Source organism: Camarhynchus parvulus, chromosome 28, assembly GCF_901933205.1.
Source record: "Camarhynchus parvulus chromosome 28, STF_HiC, whole genome shotgun sequence".
Classification (NCBI taxonomy): Eukaryota; Metazoa; Chordata; class Aves; order Passeriformes; family Thraupidae; genus Camarhynchus; species Camarhynchus parvulus.
The window spans coordinates 3,546,337-3,565,118 of NC_044598.1; the positions used below are offsets into that span (position 1 = coordinate 3,546,337).

The following is an 18,782-nucleotide window of genomic DNA, read 5'->3' on the forward strand; positions in this document are numbered from 1 at the left end:
AAGATTTTAACATCTGTTTATGAATTTATGGATAATTATTCCATAAGATGCTTGGATTCTTGTGTTAAAGGGTCCATAGCTTGTGCTGAGGGAAGATTTTATCATCTATTTATGAATTTATGGATAATTAATCCATAAGCTGCTTGGATTCCTTCCTCTTTGCTCAGTAGGTTAAGGGGTCCATAGTTTGTGCTGAAGGAAGGTTTTGTCATCTGTTTATGAATTTATGGATAATTTTTCCATAAGCTGCTTGGATTCCTGTGTTAAGGGGTCCATGCTGGTGCTGAGGGAAGATTTTGTCATCTATTTATGAATTTATGGAGAGTTATCCCTAAGCTGCTCGGACAGACGTGGGAAAGCCGGCACGTTCCCAGACAATAAGCTGGATTTGTGAGTGTTTGAACAAAGGAATAAAGACTTGCCAGTCCAAATAAGACAAAACAACGAGTCTGGAAGCGCAGATTACAGACAGAAACCTCCCCTTTGTGCGTGTCCAATATCGGCACTGGGTCCAATATCCTGATGGATCCTAGACCCAATCCTGATGGAACCCAATCCTGATCCTGATGGATCCCAACCCGGATCCCAATGGATCCTGATGGATCCCAGCCCTGATGCTGATGGATCCCAGCCCCAATCCTGATGGATCCTAACCCAGATCCTGATGGATCTCAGCCTGGGTCCCAATGGATCCCAGCCCCAATCCTGATGGAACCCAATCCTGATCCTGATGGATCCCAGCCCTGATGCTGATGGATCCCAGCCCAGGTCCTGATGGATCCTAACCCAAATCCTGGTGGATCCCAACACAGATTCTGATGGATCCCAGCCTAGATCCCAATGGATCCCAGCTTGGATCCCAATGTATCCTAACCCAGATCCTAATGGATCCCAACCTGGTCCCAATGGATCCCAACCCGGATCCCAATGGATCCTATCCCAGTTCCTGATGGATCCCAGCCGAGCTCCTGATGGATCCCAGCCGAGCTCCTGATGGATCCCAGCCCCAATCCCGATTGATCCCAACCCTGGATCCTAAAGGATCCCAGTCCAGATCCCGTTGGATCCCAGCCTTGATCTTGATGGATCCTAACCCAGATCCCAGTGGATCCCAACTCAGATCCCGATGGATCCCAGCCCTTATCTTGATGGATCCCAGTCTGGATCTCGATGGATCCCAGCCCAGCTCCCAATGGATCCCAACCCTGATCCTGATGGATCCCAGCCCAGCTCCCAATGGATCCCAACCCTGATCCTGATGGATCCCAGCCCAGATCTCAGTGGGTCCCAACCCTGATCCCGATGGATCCCAGCCTGGATCCCGATGGATCCCAACCCTGATCCTGATGGATCCCAGCCTGGATCCCAATGGATCCCAATCCGATCCCAACAGATCCCAGTCCCCAGGGCTGGGCGGGCACACCAGGCTCCCGCTGGCCCGCATCCAGCCCTGCACTGCTCTGGCATTTGTTCCGAGGGAGGCAGCCAGGGAGGGAGATCTGGGGTTAAAAATAACTCGGCAGCTTCCAGCAGCAACTCCCGAGAGCGGGCGGGACCCGCCTGTTGAATCAGCAGCACGCCCGGGCTCCGCTTTTAGCTCGGCTCAAGCTCAAAGCGAGCGGGGGAAATGGGCTGCAATCCGCCAAAGCTGCTCTGTTTACGGGCCTCCACGGGCAGGGAAAACATGTTGTGATGAAACGTGGCAGCTGTCGGTGCTCCGAGGTGTTACAAGCAAGGGGTTATTTAAAGACAATGAGTGGCGCCGACTATTCTGCAGCACTGAAGTTATTTTGTGGCAGAAAGTGGCTTTTAGTGGCAGGGAATACTCTCAGCTGGAGGATTTCCCCCAAAAGCCAGGAGAAATGATGTCATCTCGATGACTACAGAATTCCAGGATAGTCTGGGATGGAAGGGAGCCTAAATCCCACCTTGCTCCACCCTGTCCCATGGCAGGGACACCTTCCACTAGCCCAGGGTGCTCCAAGCCCCATCCAACCTGGCCCTGGGCACTTCCAGGGATGGGTCTGATGGTGTTTACACACACAAAAGGACACAGAAAGTGTATTTCTGATATACCTTCCCACACCTAACACACAATTTAATAGCAACTCTCTCTAGACCACACTCAGCCGTAAATCCTGGGATGGGTGACCCCATCCCTCCCTCCCAGTCCAGCTGCAGGGGCTCAGTGTGGAGCCAAGTCCCTTGATGAAGGAGATTCCACCATTTATAGGCCAAATCTACAAGTTTTATATGGCAATGCTACAAATTTATAAAGCAGTCCTACAAATTTATATGGCAATGCTACAAATTTATAAGGTGGTCCTACAAGTTTATATGGTAATCCTACAAATTTATAAGGCAATCCTACAAGTTTATATGGCAATCCTACGAACTTATATGGCAATCCTACAAATTTGTATGGTAATCTTACAAATTTATATGGTAATCCTACAGATTTAAATGGCAATCCTACAAAACACTCTTTGAGAGGGCTAAAGGAAAAGACCCCAGTGTGCTGCCTGCAGTGTCACCCCCTCTCCAGGTGCTGCAGATTTCCCAGGAACAGATCTGGCTCTTGGGGGCCCCAGGATAGGGACACTGCTCCTGAGAGAGGAATTCATGAGATGCAAATGGCTCAGCAGGGAGATGCAAAGCAGGGCTGGCTGTGAGGACCTGGCTCTGCCTTTCCTCTGTGGCAGTGGATGTTCCTATCCCCATCCCCAGGCTCACTGGGATCATTCCTGTTCTGCAAGAAGCAAGCAGGGACAAAGAAATTCCAGCTGTCAACCCCTTCTGCCTGTGCTTTCAGCCTTCAGGCCAAGATCCTGTTGTTACCTGAGAACCCAGATTCCAGTTAAAAAGATGAGCAGTTCCAAACCTCGTGGTTATGGGAACAGCTCTGACAACACCAACTCCAAACAACAAACCCCCCGAGCCTGCCCACAGCTGTGTAAGCCCAAGGCAAATGAAACACATCTCACAAAATTCCAATACATATCCCCTCCCTTGGGGCAGCAACACTGAGAGGTAAAGACACAGCTGGATGTGTTGGGTTATTTTTTTTAAAAAACACTGAGATTTTCCTGTATCCAACACCTCTGTAGCCCTACAAAGTCCTACAAGGTCCTGCTTTGGGGGTTTTGCCTCAGCAGCCACCCAGAAATCAAACTGTTCATCCCAAACTCTCTCAGCAGACACAGTCAGACGTTGATTCAATCCATTTTGAATGAGGTAACCACGATAGAGCCTCCCAAAATGCCTCCCCTTCGACTAAATGTGCCACTTTAAAATAAAACCTGAGACTGAACCGATCCTGCACTGGCTGAAGCAAACTCAGACTGAAAAGTGAAACAGCAGAGGCGGAGAGAGAAGCCCAGGAGCTTAAGATTGTTATTCAGAGACTGATTTTTTTCTTTTTTCTAAGCCAGACGTTACTTTCTATTCTCAAATGATTTGTAACCAAGATAGAGTTGAAAAGTTTGGGCAGAAGCAGATGAAACAGCCTCGACTAAATGATTCCAAAGCTGAGCTCTCAGCTTAATCTACCAGTTAAAGCCTCAGTTTAAGGACATTCCAAATACAAAATGTAAAGTAGATTTAACAATATTTAATAAAATTATTATTAATTCTACTTTTTAATTAGTAAGTCTCGCCTCTTTCAACAGCAAAGCCAAAATAAAGGCTTCGGAGGGCTATCTAAGTAAAAACAATGGAAACATTGAATCAGGCAGCGGGAACTCACGCTTGAAACAGGCACGTCCACAAAATCCCACTCTAACAGGAGATGAATCTTGTTTCACAACACACTTTATTCAAAACCAACAGCAGAAACCACATCAAGAACAGACGGCAGATGCTTGCAAAGAGCTCTCGCTGCGATTTCCCCTCGTTTCTAAGCCCGGCTCGAGAAAGCGAGCGCCGGGATCTCCCGGCTCTGGCAAACTCCAGGGACGAGCTGGAGTTGAAACCACCTCCCTCCACCCCCAGAGAGGAGGAGGAGGAGGAGCGCAAGGGGGGGACGGGGACATCGTGGAGAGAGGGACGGGGACAGCATGGAGAGGGGGACGGAGACAGCATGGGGAGAGGGACAGAAGGAAGAGAAGGAGGAGGACAGCAGGAAGAGAGGGACGGGGACAGCGGGAAGAGAGGGACGGGGAGAGAAGGACGGGGACAGCGCGGGGAGGGGGACAGAAGGAAGAGAAGGACAGGGACAGCACTGGAGAGAGGGAGAGCACGGAGAGGGGCACGGGTACAGCGCTGAGCGGTGCCGACTCCAACCCCATCGGAGCGCCTGCCCTGGGCCCCCTCCCGACCCTGAGCGGACACTCTGGGGCTCGCGGACTGGCTGGGATCCCCCGGCAGCGCCGCGTGCCCGCCGCCCGCGGGGCCGGGAGCGCGGAGTTCGGGCAGCCCCGCGGGGGAGCCGGGAGCGCGGAGTTCCGGGCAGCCCCGTGGGGCCGGGAGCGGCGGAGCGCGGGGCCCGCGGCCCCCCGCCGGCCGGGCGGTGTCGGTTCCCGTGCCCGGGCGGGGCCGCGCTGCGGGCGGTGCCCCGGGGCAGCGGCCCCGGCCCGGGGAGGGGGAGCCCGGGGCGGTTCGGCGGCGCCGCCTCCGCCGCTCCCCCGCTCCCAACTTTCCGAGGGCGGCGCGACCGGCGCCCCCGCCCCGGCGCGCAGCGGGACGGCGCATCCTGCGCCGGGACAAGCCGGCTCCGCGCCGCCGGCCCCGCGCCGCGCCGGCCCCGCGGAGGACGCGGAGACCGCGAACATCCCTGCACCCCCCTCGGCCACGGTCCCACTTCCAGCCCGTCACGGGGCGGCCCCGCTCACCTGCCGTCGCCGCCGGGTGCCGCGGGCTGCGCTGGGCTCCGGCCGCCGGGGCCGCGCGTTGCCGCCGTTGGCAAGTAACAGTCTCCAGGGCTACGGTCACTATGGCGCCGGGCGCCGGGTCTCGAGGCAACTGTTGCTACCCCGGCCCCGCGCGTCACCGCCCTGCCCCGCCCCCAGGAGGCGTGCCCGGAGCGTCTCCGCTTCCCATTGGCGCAGCGCCTCTCTGTCAAGAAAAGGGGCGGGATTGGTGGCGGGAGGACCAATGGTGTGGCGAGGGAGGCGTGGCCAGCGATTGGCGCGCTGTTTGGCGCCTCGGCGCGGGGCGGGGCCGAGCGCGTGACGCACGCGCGCGCGGGCGCGGGGAAGCTGTGAGGGGGGGAGAGGGGGCGGGGCCTGCGCGATGATTTCTCCTCAATAAATCACCCCCCCCAAAAAAAAAATTTTTTTTAAAAAGTTGCTTTTCACACTGTTAAACATTCCAAAAGGGCGGGCTGCCCATGGGGTTGTTGTGTGAGGTTTTTTTTTGTAGCCTCCTCCACGTGACATCAAGCCGTCGTCATGGCGACGGGGCGTGACGTCACCGACAACAACGGGCGGGAGCGGGCGGGGTTTGGGGCGAATTGGGGGAATTTCGGTGAAATGCTGCTCCCTCCCGAATTGGGGGAATTTCGGTGAAATGCTGCTCCCTCCCGCTCTCCGGAGCTCGAGGGAGGGGGATGCGAGGAGAAGCCCTGGGACAGAAAATCGTCCTGCACGGACAGACGGACAGACGGACAGACGGACAGACGGACAGAGCCCCGCGCTGGGACTGCGGCACCAGGACCTGGAACTGCCGGAGAACTCCAGAGAGAGCCACGGGGGTGCTCCGGGCTGGGGGTGCTCACCTGGACAAGAGAAGGCTCCAAGGAGAGCTCAGAGCCTCTTTCAGGGCCCGAAGGGGCTCCAGGAGAGCTGCAGAGGGACTGGGGACAAGGCCTGGAGGGACAGGACACATGGAATGGCTTCCCACTGAAAAGAAATGAAATTTAGATGGGAAAAAATCCCATTTAGATGGGATATTGAGCAGGAATTGTTCTGTGTCAGGAGAGGAGAAGGCTCCAGGGACACCTCAGAACTCCTTGTGAGGCCTAAAGGGGCTCCAGGAGAGGGACTGGGAGCAGGACGCAGGGAATGGCTTCCCCCTGAAAAAAAGTGAAATTTAGATGGGAAAAAATCCCGTTTAGATGGCGAAAAATCCTATTTAGATGGGATATTGGGCAGGAATTGTTCCCTCTTGGAGAGGAGAAGGATCCAGGGACACCTCAGAGCCCCTTGTGGGGCCCAGAGCGGCTCCAGGAGAGCTGGAGAGGGACTGGGGACAAGGCCTGGAGGGACAGGACACAGGGAATGGCTTTAAACTGAAAGAGTGAAATTCAGAAGGGAAAAAATCCCATTTAGATGGGATATTGGGCAGGAATTGTTGCCTGGCAGGAGAGGAGAAGGCTCCAGGGACACCTCAGGCCTGAAGGGGCTCCAGGAGAGGGACTGGGGACAAGACATGGAAGGACAGGACACAGGGAATGGCTTCCACTGAAATTTAGATGGGAAAAAATCCCATTTAGATGGGAAAAAATCCCATTTAGATGGGACATTGGGCAGGAATTGTTCCCAGGCACAGCTGTGGCTGCCCCTGGAGCCCTGGCAGTGCCCAAGGCCAGGCTGGATGGTTCCTCACCCCTCACATCCCATCCTGTTTTATTTTGTCAGTGAAACCCAGCCCAGGCTCCAAGTCACTCTCATATTTTTTGAATGCAGGTGCTGCCAAGGAAAGCAGCATTTTTTATAAAGATTTACGAAATATCTCTGTTTGTGGGGTTTTTGTGGGGTTTTCCCCTACAGTTAAATTCAGCAGAATCCCCACCTCTTGCTCTGAAAAATCCCCATCAGGTATTTCACCATTTCCAGGATTGCTTTCCTGACATGCAATTTAAAAAAACAAAAAAGCTTTTATGATGTATTTTTTTCTGCAACGTTTTCTGAAAAGTATGTCCCAGCCTCAGCCAAGGAAGTGTGTGGAATTTGTACCCATGGAGACTCCAATAACACAGCCTGCTCCAAACACCACAGGATTATTACTTTTCTTACCTAACACTTCTGGAAAGGAGTTACTGGAAAAGGAAGTGACTGAGCGAGGCAATTTAAATTTTAGACACTGGTTAGAGAGCAGATTTCTGGTTGCTGTTCCTGCTTTTGGGAGATTACCACCAGAATTACACTGGAAAAATTAATGGAGTTGTGTGTCTGACCACTGTGGACACATTGAGTGAGCTTTGGAGAAGCTCCTCTGAAAAATAATTTTTTTTCTGAGTGAGTTTTGGAGAAGCTCCTGAGAAAAATAATTTGTATTATATTTTATTATTTTAATTCTAATTTATTTTTATTTCTATTTTATTTGAAAATATTTTATTTTTATTCTCTTTTTATATATAATTTTATTCTTAATGGGTTGTAAATGCTTAAGCCAGAGATATTTAAAAAGAACAACTTTTAGGTGAGTGACACATCCAGTAGATGATAAAATAGAGGTGGAATAGTTTTTAAAAAATCACCTAGAACAAATAAACATCCACCTTTACTCCTGGAAACTGAGACCAGATTAATAGATTTGCTTTCAACACTCCTGATGTGCTTGAAGGTTGTTCTCATTCCTTCCCTCAATCTCTTGTTTTACAAATGAAGCAATCCTCTGGTTTTTAGACCTTTCCTAAAAAACACTCAATAAACAGCTATTTTTTAATCCTGTGGTCACTTATTCCTGCTTGAGCAGGAATAAATGCATTGGGTTTGGCCACACCGAGTTGCACCATGCTGATTTTGAATTATCACTCGAATTTCCCAGGAATGAAATTCCTCAGCCCCATGTGTTGTTGCAGCTCTGTTACTTTTACTTTTTAGGGCACAGTTCCCCTCTGAACAGCGAAAAGAAATGCAAAACACATTTGGGTGTGCTCCTGTTCTTCCCAAAGCGCCAATTCCTGAGTGAAACTCAAAGCACAGGTGCTAAAAACATCCTGAAATTCACAGGATCACAGAGCCATTGGGGCTGGAAAAACCCTCTGAGACCTTCAAACCCACCCCAGCACTGTCCCAACCCTGTCCCCAGGTGCCACAGCCAGTTCTGAACACTTGATAACGCTTGAAATTTTTGATAATGCTCAGCACAACACCTTTGGGACCCCCTGCAGCCCACGGGGGTCAGGCAGAATCACCACAACACTTTTATTTTTAATTATTTTAAATTTATTTTCAATTTTCTTGTGCCAAGCTGAGCACTGGGATTAATTTTTCTTTGTTTTTCCCAGCCTGATCACGAGCCAGATCTCGCTCCTCTCACACAATACCAGAGGCTGGGGGAAGGAGATTAATTTCAAAAAGTTGTAAAGAAAGAGAAGTTTGATTTTTCTCTTCCTTCTCTTTTCTCCCAGCTTGCTGCAGCTGTCTCTGCTACCCACAGGAGGGCACATTCCTCAAAGCAAAACTGGAATTCAGCTCAAACAATCCTGCCCAAAGGATCTCACTGATTTACTTGATTTCACTAAAGGGAGGATTTAACAGAAAAAGTTTTCTGATGAAAGCAAATTCCTTGTAAAGGTAGCAGGATCCTTTGAAATATTGTGTTTATCCATGAAAAATGTTGTTGTTTTGGTGCTGGGAATGAAACCTGAAATGCAACTATTCCTTTAAATTGTTTCCTGAGTGAAAAAAAATTCCCCCAGAGGGTTAAAACCAAAAGACATTTTTAAAATTGCCTTTGGGATTTTTGCTTAAAGAAAAAGTTTTAAATGGGAGAATTCCCGTTCCAAACAGGGACCAAACAGCACCTAGGAGATTTCTGTGTCAGCTTCCTCCCATCCTTGGAGGTGTTTTCCAACCCTAATAATAACCCTAATAATGATTATTCTCTCCGTGCTGTGTTTTGCTGCTGAGTGAGCTCAGTGCAGAGCATTTGGAGGCTGAACTGGTGCCTCTCTGTGTCCCCTGTCCCACAGCACCCTCCCCTGCAGGTTGTGAGGATCATCTCATGTGTCATCGTGGACTTTCCCTTTAAAATATCAGCCATAAAATGAAGTTTCACGATCATTTCATTCCCAATCATTTCAATTTGTGGTGCACGTAAACAGGTCCTGCTTTTGCAGGCAGGGAGTCACTCAAGAGCTGCACTTAGGAATTAAATCTCCATTTAATCTCCATCCCACCTATTTCCAAGGAAATTCCAGTGAGACTGGTGCAAAGTGCAGCTTTTTCCTGCCACACTCCTTGGGCACAGCCCTGGCTGAGCTCCTGCTCCAAGCACAGCCCCAGGGCTTTGTTTTCTGCACCACAAACTCCGCCACAACAACATCCTGCGGTTCTTTGGGCTGGCCTTGGGAGGAGAAATCCGTGGAGTGTGGCTGTGCCAAGGAAATTCCAGGCTGGAATTTCCCTGTCCTGCTCTGCCCAGCCTCTCTCCAGCAGGACAGTGAATTCCAGGCTGTTCTGGGATCTTTTTCCAGCAGGACAATGAACCCCAGGCTGTTATGGGATCTCTCTGCAGCAGGACAACAAATCCCAGGCTGTTATGGGATGTCCCTTCAGCAGGACAATGAATCCCAGGCTGTTATGGGATCTCTCTGCAGCAGGACAACAAATCCCAGGCTGTTATGGGATGTCCCTTCAGCAGGACAATGAATCCCAGGCTGTTCTGGGATCTTTTTCCAGCAGGGCAATGAATCCCAGGCTGTTCTGGGATCTTTTTCCAGCAGGGCAATGAATCCCAGGCTGTTTTGGGATGCTCTGTCCTGTCCTGGCAGTGGCCCAGAGCATTTTTTTCCTCAGCCTGGAAGCAAACAGGTGAGTGCTGAAGAAAGAGAAAGAAGAGAGGATGTTCAGCCCTTCCTGTGCTCTTTTTTCCTGTCTCCCTTGGGTTGCATCCCAACAATCCCTGGCAAAGGCTTCCCTGCACAACGTGGGATTTGGGAAGGTCACTCTTCCCAACCTCACATCTTCCCCTAACAAATTTTTAGCCCACCTAAAACCCCAAATGCTCTCTTTTCACCCACCCTAGAAATTTCCTTTTATGAGATTTAAAGACCAAGCATTTATCTGCAGTTTTATCTGTTTGGTTTGGCTGTAGCTGCCTGGAAATTCCACAAAAAAACACTGGATAAAGTAATGGAAAAAAACCACAGTGCCTGTGGGATTTTTGTGTGCCACTCCCTGCAGCTCCTGAGCCCACAGGAGGAGGATGTGTCCACAACTGGGATGAAATAAGTGCAGTCAGACTGATATGACTGAATCCATGTGTAATTCTGTGGGATTAAACCCTCAGTGGCTGAACAGCCCCTGTGCAGGGTTTAAATGGAATTTCTGCACAAAGCACAAGTTTGCTGGGGAGTGAGACAGAGACAATACAAAGCAACACATTCCATTTTCAGAAGGCTTCTATAGTAAAATCAGAAGGAAATGATTGGCATCTGATTCCATTGATTCAGAGTGCTGAACAATTTCTTTATTAAACTATACTATATTACATTAATACTATATTATAATTATACTAAAGAGATACTGTCACTGTCATATTTTCTGAAAAGTCTCTTTGCCAGGATTTCTTCTCCTGGGAAGCTGAGAAGCCTCAGAGAAAAAGGAAAACAATATCATCTCATTTGCTTCTCCTGTGTTTTGCTGCTTTGGAAAGTGGTTGGAGATTGTTTATCTAACAGGTGCATGTTTGATTGGTTTCATGTGAATTGTTTTTACTTAATGACCAATCACTGTCCAGCTGTGTTGGTACTCTGAGGAGTCAGCCAGGAGTTTTTAATTAGTATCTTTTTAAGCCTTCTGTCTGTATTCTCTCTCTATTCTTTAGTATAGCATAATATAATATAATATAATATAATATAATATAATATAATATAATATAATATAATATAATATAATATAATATAATATAATATAATATAATATAATATAATATAATATAATATAATATATCATATATATAATCAAATAATAAATTAGCCTTCTAAGAACATGGAGTCAGATTCTCAATTCCTCTTTTGTCCTGAGGACCCTGAAAATACCACAAGATACTCTACTATATTATACAAAAAATACTGAAGAAAACTCATGACTGTTTCCAGACAGTCAGGACTCAGCTTTGACTCAATTGGCCAAGGAATCAAAACAATCTTCAACAGAATCTAATTGACAAATTACTTCAGGTAAACAATCTTCCTAACACATTCCACACGTGTAAAAACAACAGGAGCAGCAAGTAGAGATAAGAATTGTTTTCTCTTCTTCTCTTTGTGCTTCTCCAGGAAAAAACCTGAGAGAGAATTATCCCTCTCTCTGTTCAGAGAATGTGAATGCCACAGCTTCAAACCTGTTTTTATTATAGCATTCATGCTTTTTATACACCCTTACAAAACTCATAATTTTACACACTAGTCATTGGTTACAAGAGACAAACAAAGTGTTTATTGGAATAGTTGCAGGTTTCTCTTATTTCTCCTTCTTTCTTACTTGGTTTCTCTGTCAATGACCTTGGTAAGAAATTCTGTCAGGGGTAAACATGGATCCTCTGATCAAACCTCTCTCTGGCTCCCAGAAGTGGCTGTAAAACCTCTCATTTCCACACCTCTCATTTCCCCAGGTCCTGGAGCAGAGTGCCCGGGAGCCTTGAGGGAGTGCTGGGCAGGATCAGAGTGAAGGTCTGGGAGATGTGGTGGGAAGGGGGCACAAAATCAACCAAACACACAGTGATGGCACCTTCAGCACCTGCCTGGCAGTGAGGAAGAGTCCCTGGGGCACCTGGAGAGAGCCTTCCTCATCACACTGGTGCTCCAGAGCCTTCCCCAGCTCCATTCCCTCCCCTGGACGTGCTCCAGCCCCTCTACTCATGAGGGGCCCAAAACAACCCAGGATTTGAGGTGTGACCCCAGGATTTGAGGTGTGACCCCAGCAGTGCCCAGCACTGGGGACTCACTGGCTCTGTGGCCACTGGCACAAGCCAGGTCTGCTTCTTGGACCCCTGGGCACGCTGCTGGAAGCTTGGAATGTGAATATTGAGCAACAAGGTTTGGTTTGTTGACATGGGGAAGCTCGATATCCTGGAGGCTGCGAGCTTCTTAAAGCTCTGTAACTGTTTCGCTCTGGTGAGTTTATGTTTAAAAACCACAGCAAGTGGTGATTAAGTGGCCCTGTGGATTATTAACATTTCAGGCTGAATTGCAGGTGCAGAGGTCTTGCACCTCACGCCAGCTCAGTCAACTGTTGGAGCCCTGACTGCTGAGAATTTCAGACTTTCTGTGCTGCCAGGCACTGACCCCCAAGAGAACACTGCATTGACCTGAGGCTGTGGAGAAGCTTCCAAAATGGAATGATAGAACTGGGATTGTGGGTGTGGAGTTTGAATAGAAGTGTGTGATATCACAGGGTGGGAAACTTGGAGTTGAAGGGTTTAGAATGCAGTAATATATAAAAAGCAAGATGGAGGTTTTAGGAGGGCAGCTGGTCCTTCTTCTCCAGTTTCTTCTTCTTCCCCTCTTCTTTTCCTTCGTCTCCTCCTTCTTCTTATTTTCCTTCTTCTTATTATTTTTCTTCTTCTTCTTCTTTTCCTTCTTCTGCTTCTTTTCCTCCTTCTTCTTCTTTTCCTCCTTCTCCTTCTCCTTCTTCTCCTTCTTTTCCTCCTTCTCCTTCTCCTTCTCCTTCTCCTTCTCCTTCTCCTTCTCCTTCTCCTTCTCCTTCTTCTTCATTTCCTCCTTCTCCTTCTCCCTCTTGTTCTTCTTTTTGTTCTTCTTGTTCTTCTTCTTCTCCATGGGTTTGGGTGGTATTTTGTATTTGGACAGAAAAGTCCTCATTGCGGGCCATGAGTGATTAATTATTGGGTTAATTTTGGAAGCCTCAGGCCAATGCAGTGTTCTCTTGGGGGTCAGAGTCTGTCAGCATAGAAAGTCTGAAATTCTCAGCAGCCAGGGTTCCATCTCTGAGCCATCAGCAGGAAGTTGTCACTTTGTGCTGTGCCCTGGCTCCTGGAGTGGCACCTGGCCCGTGTCACCAAGGGACAGAAATGATTTCTGTGTCACCATCTCTGGTCACACATTCATCCTTTTCCTGTTACAACACAGCTTCACGTGGGAAATGCAGACAGAAACTTCCACAAACACAGGAGGGTTTGATCTGCAGCCTTGGGAGAAGCTGGGATTGATGTAAAAATAAAATACGCAGACATTAGGCAGAAAAACCATAAACTTATGTTCCTGTAGTTGTAAGTGAGAATATGCTTTAAGTGAAACTGTATTGATAAGATGGTGAAGGGTTTATTAATTTAGGGGTGTAATTGTAAAGAGTAGCTAAGAGTTTAGAAGTTTTAATAGAAACATATACATGTGATAGTAGCCCACTGGATAAAAGTACCCACAGTGCAGTAGAAGTAGGTAAAGGTGATAGGTTAGAAATAAAAATTTTAAAAAAGTAAAATAAAAAACTCTTTTTTAAATAAAAACGTTGTGGGAACTGTCCATTGGATTAGAAACTTCTACATTGTCTTGTTACAAAGAACTTGTGACTACTTTGAGCTATGGCTGACTGCTTGCTCCTCTAAAATCTCACAGCCTCTGAGACTGATATTAATTGAACAATAAATTGTTTTTAGCCTGACTGTGGTCTCATCCCTTCATTAAAAGCTTCAGAGGGGATGGCAGCCAGGGCACAGCCTGGTTCTGCATGGCACAGACACTGTCACACCAAAGTCCCTTGGCTTGGGCAGGGGAGAGCAGCCCATTGCTCCAGCAGTGAGAGAAAAGACAGAATTCCATTTTTACTGAAGTTCTGGAAGTGCAATGGGATTTTTTTTTTTCTCCATGCAACTTCTGTATCCATCCCATTTTAGAGCAAATGGCTTTCCAGCAAATTCTTTTCCAAAACTGGGGTTACCTACAGGCATAGTTAGCGTTGCATTTTTGGGTTTAAGTTTAATGTTCAGAGGATACAGGCATGGCCTCTGAAGTGAGGTGATATCTAACATTAAACTAAGTAATTATACAGCCAAGAAATCCTAATTCTCCACTGCTTTTCAGGCTTTATAAATATGCATATCACACACTTAACTTTGCATATTGCAGAAGCAGCCTTTGCCCGCTCTGTGTTGTTTCAAAATCCATGAGTGTGCAGTTTAGTTTTTAATGAGTTTAAAACAAAACTGAAAAGGAGTTTATGCCCATGACAGGCCAGAGTAAATAGTTTTCGTCCTGTTTTATTGATGAGAATTGCAGAAGAGTCATTTAATCATAGAGGCAGATAAAGGTCACTTATCAGCTGCTGTGTCCTGGTGATGAGTCCTTGGCTTTGTTGATTTATGACAGTTGGGAGTTGGATATTAATCTAAAGCATAATTTGGTGGGGATTTTACTGTGTGTGTCTTTTTGTTGTGTTTGGGTGCTTTTGAGCTGTGGTTTTTTGGGGTTTTTCCAGTATTTCCCACACCTATTTGCTGTAGACCATTTCACATGACCAGAAAAGATGTTGCAAGTCCTTGATGGGAAAGACACCATGAGCATTTTAAGTGTGGAAATGACTCGGGTATAAAGAGACTTCTGTCTGTGGTTTCCAGCCTGTTTCCTCATCACATCCATCTTCTCCTCCTGTCCAGCTTCAAGTGGAAATTGCTGAAATGTTTTATTGCCCTCCATGCCCCGTTATCTTCCAAGTCAATGTCCTGAGGTGCAACAGCTTGGGTTGAGTCAATTGCCACTGTGGAGCTGGGAATTTGGGAGTGTTATCAGAGCAGTCCTAGCCCAGAATAGCTCCCAGATCCAGTGCCAGGGCTGGTGATAAAAGTGAAAATTATGTAACCTGTGTTGGGTAATTCAGATGGGCAGACAGGGCTGGTTCTGTTCAGCTGAAGAAGAAATTTCCACTCTCTGTGTCCACCGCTGCACAAAGAGATGATGGTAGGAAAGGAAAGAACCTGCAAATGGAAATGTCACTGGGCTGATGTTCTGTAGGGCACAGGAAAGCTGTGGCTGAGGTAAAGAAGAAGCAGCAGCCACTCCATGTGTCACTACCAAACCTGTGCACCAGAGTTCCTACCCTCAGTGATGTGGTCTGACATGCACAAATCTGGGATCCCACAGCTCCAGATAAATCTGAATTTATCCTGCGCCTCTTATCCTGATGTTCTTCTTTGTGGGAAATGAATTTGTAGAGAATTTTTAAAGCTTAATAGAAAGTTTACATAGTATGTATTTGTATGTAAATTTTGAGATAAGAAATGTTAACTTGGAGATGTTATAGAATAAGACAGGCATTGTTGAGAGAGAAATATATTTAGAAAATCTGAATTATAATATATGAGTGATTATTTATACAATATAGCATGAATTGTAATATCTATATTGTTTCATCCTTCACATGAGACTGAAAATGAAAAAATAGAAGTTTTTAAAGCACCTCTCAGTTACCCCATCTCTAAGTCAGAAAAGGGCACAATCCAACACTTCTCTGGTGAGGGACAGCTCTGTCCCTGCTGGCATCTCCTCCTGCCTTTGTCATGTGCAATACCTGGAAATGTCAAGGGAAGGCAGAAACATGAAGGCATCAAGGAATTAAGTTAGAAAAGACCCTTAAAATCACCAAAGGCAATAATCTAACCCTGGCAGCCCCCACTAAACCACGTCCCTAAGTGCCACATCTCCACATCTTTTAAACCCTTCCAGGAGTGCGAATACACTTCAGAAAAAGAGACTTTAATCACAGAGGTGAAAATCTGTAACATCCCAGCCCAGGCAGCCCAGACACTGCTGTAACTCACCCAGGATCATGAGCTGGAGGCTTTGTGTGTGTTCTCACTGCAGATTTCCCAACAGGAACAAAATGTTGGAGGCTTTGGTCTTCCCCTTGAGGTCCAGGCTGTGTTATCAGCAGAGCTTGAGGCTGCTGAACCTGCAGCCACCTCCTGTCTCCTGATCTTGTGGCACAAGGAGTGACAATCCAGCCAGGGCAGGCTCACCTGGGAAAGAAAGATACTGGACTTTTAAATAAGTGCTTTTATGTAATAAATTCAGATTCAACCCCATATTAAGTAATAAGGAAATAAATTAGTTTCTGTAATTATTTAGGTACACGGAGATAATGAAATATTCCACTCTATTGCCATAGTTTAAGTTTTGCATTGCATGAGGGATGCATGACATAGGATTTAATTTGATATTCTATTCTTTTGCAGCATTTTTTTCACCAAAGCAGGAGAAGAAAATAATACAGATAGGCAAGAGACAGAGATAACTGCAACTATAGGTCTAGACAATAAACTCTTGTTTCCTATCTTACCTCCATCCTGTTGCACTCCATTTCAGTCTACATTTCCTACACATTTTTATTCAAGTTAATATTAATTTCTGGAGACAAAACCATATAATATAAATACCACAATACCCCAAATGACCTGGAGATGACACAGGGACACATCCAGGTGGGTTTGGGATGTCTCCAGACTCCAGGGAGACTCCACATCCTCCATGGGCAGCTTGGTCACCCTCAATGTAAAGAAGTTTTTCATCATGTTGAGGTGTTTGTGTTGTGTTTTAGTTTATGCCCATTACTCCTTGTCCTGTCACTGGGCACCACTGAGTGGCACCATCCTCTGGATACCTCTTGGAGATATTTATATATTTATATAGAATTTATGGGATCCTCTCGAGCTGCGTCAAGGGAAGTTTAGGTTGGAGATTAGGAAAAAGTTTTTTCCAGAAAGGATGATGAAGTTCTGGAATGGCTGCCTGGGGAGGTGGTGGAGTCCCCATCCCTGGGTGTGTTTAACAAAGCCTGGATGTGGCACTGGGGTTGAGCTGTTGGGGCTGGGTTGGACTCGATGATCTTGGAGGTCTCTTCCAACCCAGTGACTCTGGAATTCTGTGAATTCTGTGAATTCTCTCTCTGGACTAACCAGGCCCAGCTCCCACAGTCTCTCCTCATCACAGAGATGCTCCAGACTGGAGAGGATCTTTCACTGGATCCTCTCCAGTAGCTCCTTGTCTTTCTTGAACCATGGAGCCAGAAGTGGACACTGCTCCAGATGTTCCTCACCAGGACCAAAGGCAGGATCGCTCCTGCCCTCCTGGCCACACTCTTCCCAATGCCCCCAGGGTCCCATTGTCCCTCCAGGGCTGTAATTCCCTCCCAGGAGTTTCTCTGCAGAGTTTTCCCTCCACTGGTTCACCCCCAACCTCTCCTGATCCTGGTTCCTTCCCTTTCCTGGAGCTGCTGGGGCCACCCTGCTCCTGTTCCTCAGGAACCACGAGCCCTGTGGCTCCACAGGGGTTAATCCTGGCAAACACGGAGCCAGCAAAGGAGCTGTTTGAGCAGAGGCCACCCTGGTGCATTTGCTATTCCAAGCTCAACAGCTCCGTGCTTGTTTATAAAGGGCTGTGCTGTGTTATCACCAATCAATAACAACTCGGAGCTATCAGCCCCTCTCCTGCCTGGGCCAGGGGTGTCTGAGGATCACCTGTGCCTATCTCTGCTCTTCACCACCAACGTGGTCCCCTTTGGCCCCAGAACCAGCAGGGGTTCAGCAAACAGCACAGGATTTACCTTGGGAGTGATGCAACCTCGGTTTGATGGACAAGGACACGGGCAGCACATAAAACCCAGCTCACCCCAGGTAAGCTGTTGGCTCAGGGAATGGCCAAAAATAGATTTGGTGACTCCTGCCTCTTGAGTTAACCTTTGGGCTGTGCCCCTGGAGCTCTCCATGCTTCACTGGGAATGACATTCCCCTTGTCAGCACAGCAGGGCCTGGCTGAGGGCCAGGGCAGGCTGGAGTATGAGGGTCAGGAATTTGAATTTTACAGATCTCACCAACTTCCAGGCTGCTCTCTTCAAAATAAATTCAACTTCCATGCTGCTGTTTTGTCTTGCTCTTCAAAATAAATTCACCATCTGAATGAGAATGAAGCCAGGTCCTGGTTGAGGACCAGGGCAGGCTGGAGAATGAGGATCAGGAATCTGAATTTTACAGCTCTCACCAACTTCCAGGCTGCTGTTTTTTCTTGCTTTCCAGAATAAATTCACCATCTGAGTGAGGATGGAGCCACCTTGGAGGGGCTGCAGAGAGGTGAGAGAGGTGGGAAGGCTCAGAGTGCAGGAGAACTGCAAGAACTGGAGGTGCCTGGGCTGGAGGACAGCTCAGGGCTCCTGAGGCTGCCCTGGCCCTGCTGTCCTGCTCTGCTGGAGCTGTTTTACAGCTGCAATATCCTCCAGCTGCAGCCTGACCTTCTGGCAGGAGCTGCCCCAATTCCATATTCCTTAGGTTAGCTGGAGTGGTGTGAACCAAACCCTCCCCTCCCTGGGTGAGTGGGAGGAGGCAGAGAAGAATTCACAGGGAAAAAAAACCAAAAAACAATGGCTTGGAATTCTTGGTCTGCACCAAGAAAATAGCAGGAATAATTCATTTCACAGCTACAGCTGTTTTCCTAACAGGATAAACAAAATCCTGGCTTTTCTGCAGCTTTATCAGCCAGGAACAACTGAGAACAATGACATGGATCCACCTGATCATAACCCTTAAAAATATAGCAATAAATAAATCAATATACAGTGTTGGACTCCAGCTTAAACCAGCAAGAGCCAGGGAGGGCAGGAGATGGTGGAGCTGCCACCAGATCACAGATTCTGATAATGAAGGGGGCCTGGACATCACAGCCAGAACTTGTGCTGGTGGCGCTGCTTGGCTGTGCCCTTGGCTTGTGCTGGATGGAAAAAAAGCTTTTTGGAACACAAACCCTGTGAGGAACAGCTGAGGGAGCTGGGGGTGCTCAGCCTGGAGAAAAGGAGACTCAGGGCTGCCCTCATCACTCTCTGCAGCTCCTGAAAGGTGCCTGTGCTCAGCTGGGGCTGGGCTCTTTCTCCAGCAGCACTGACACAACCAGAGCA

General features: G+C 47.7%; 1 protein-coding gene across 4 annotated transcripts in view; it reads right to left on the reverse strand.

The window, feature by feature from the left end:
* Nucleotides 1-4,969, reverse strand: part of RFX2 (regulatory factor X2) — a 73,946-nt gene extending 68,977 nt beyond the window's left edge. For all 4 annotated transcript variants that reach the window (XM_030966810.1, XM_030966812.1, XM_030966811.1 and 1 more), the window contains exon 1: nucleotides 4,830-4,969. The gene's annotated coding sequence lies outside the window, so the exon portion shown is untranslated. The remainder of the gene's footprint in view (nucleotides 1-4,829) is intronic.
* Nucleotides 4,970-18,782: the final 13,813 nt, after the last annotated feature.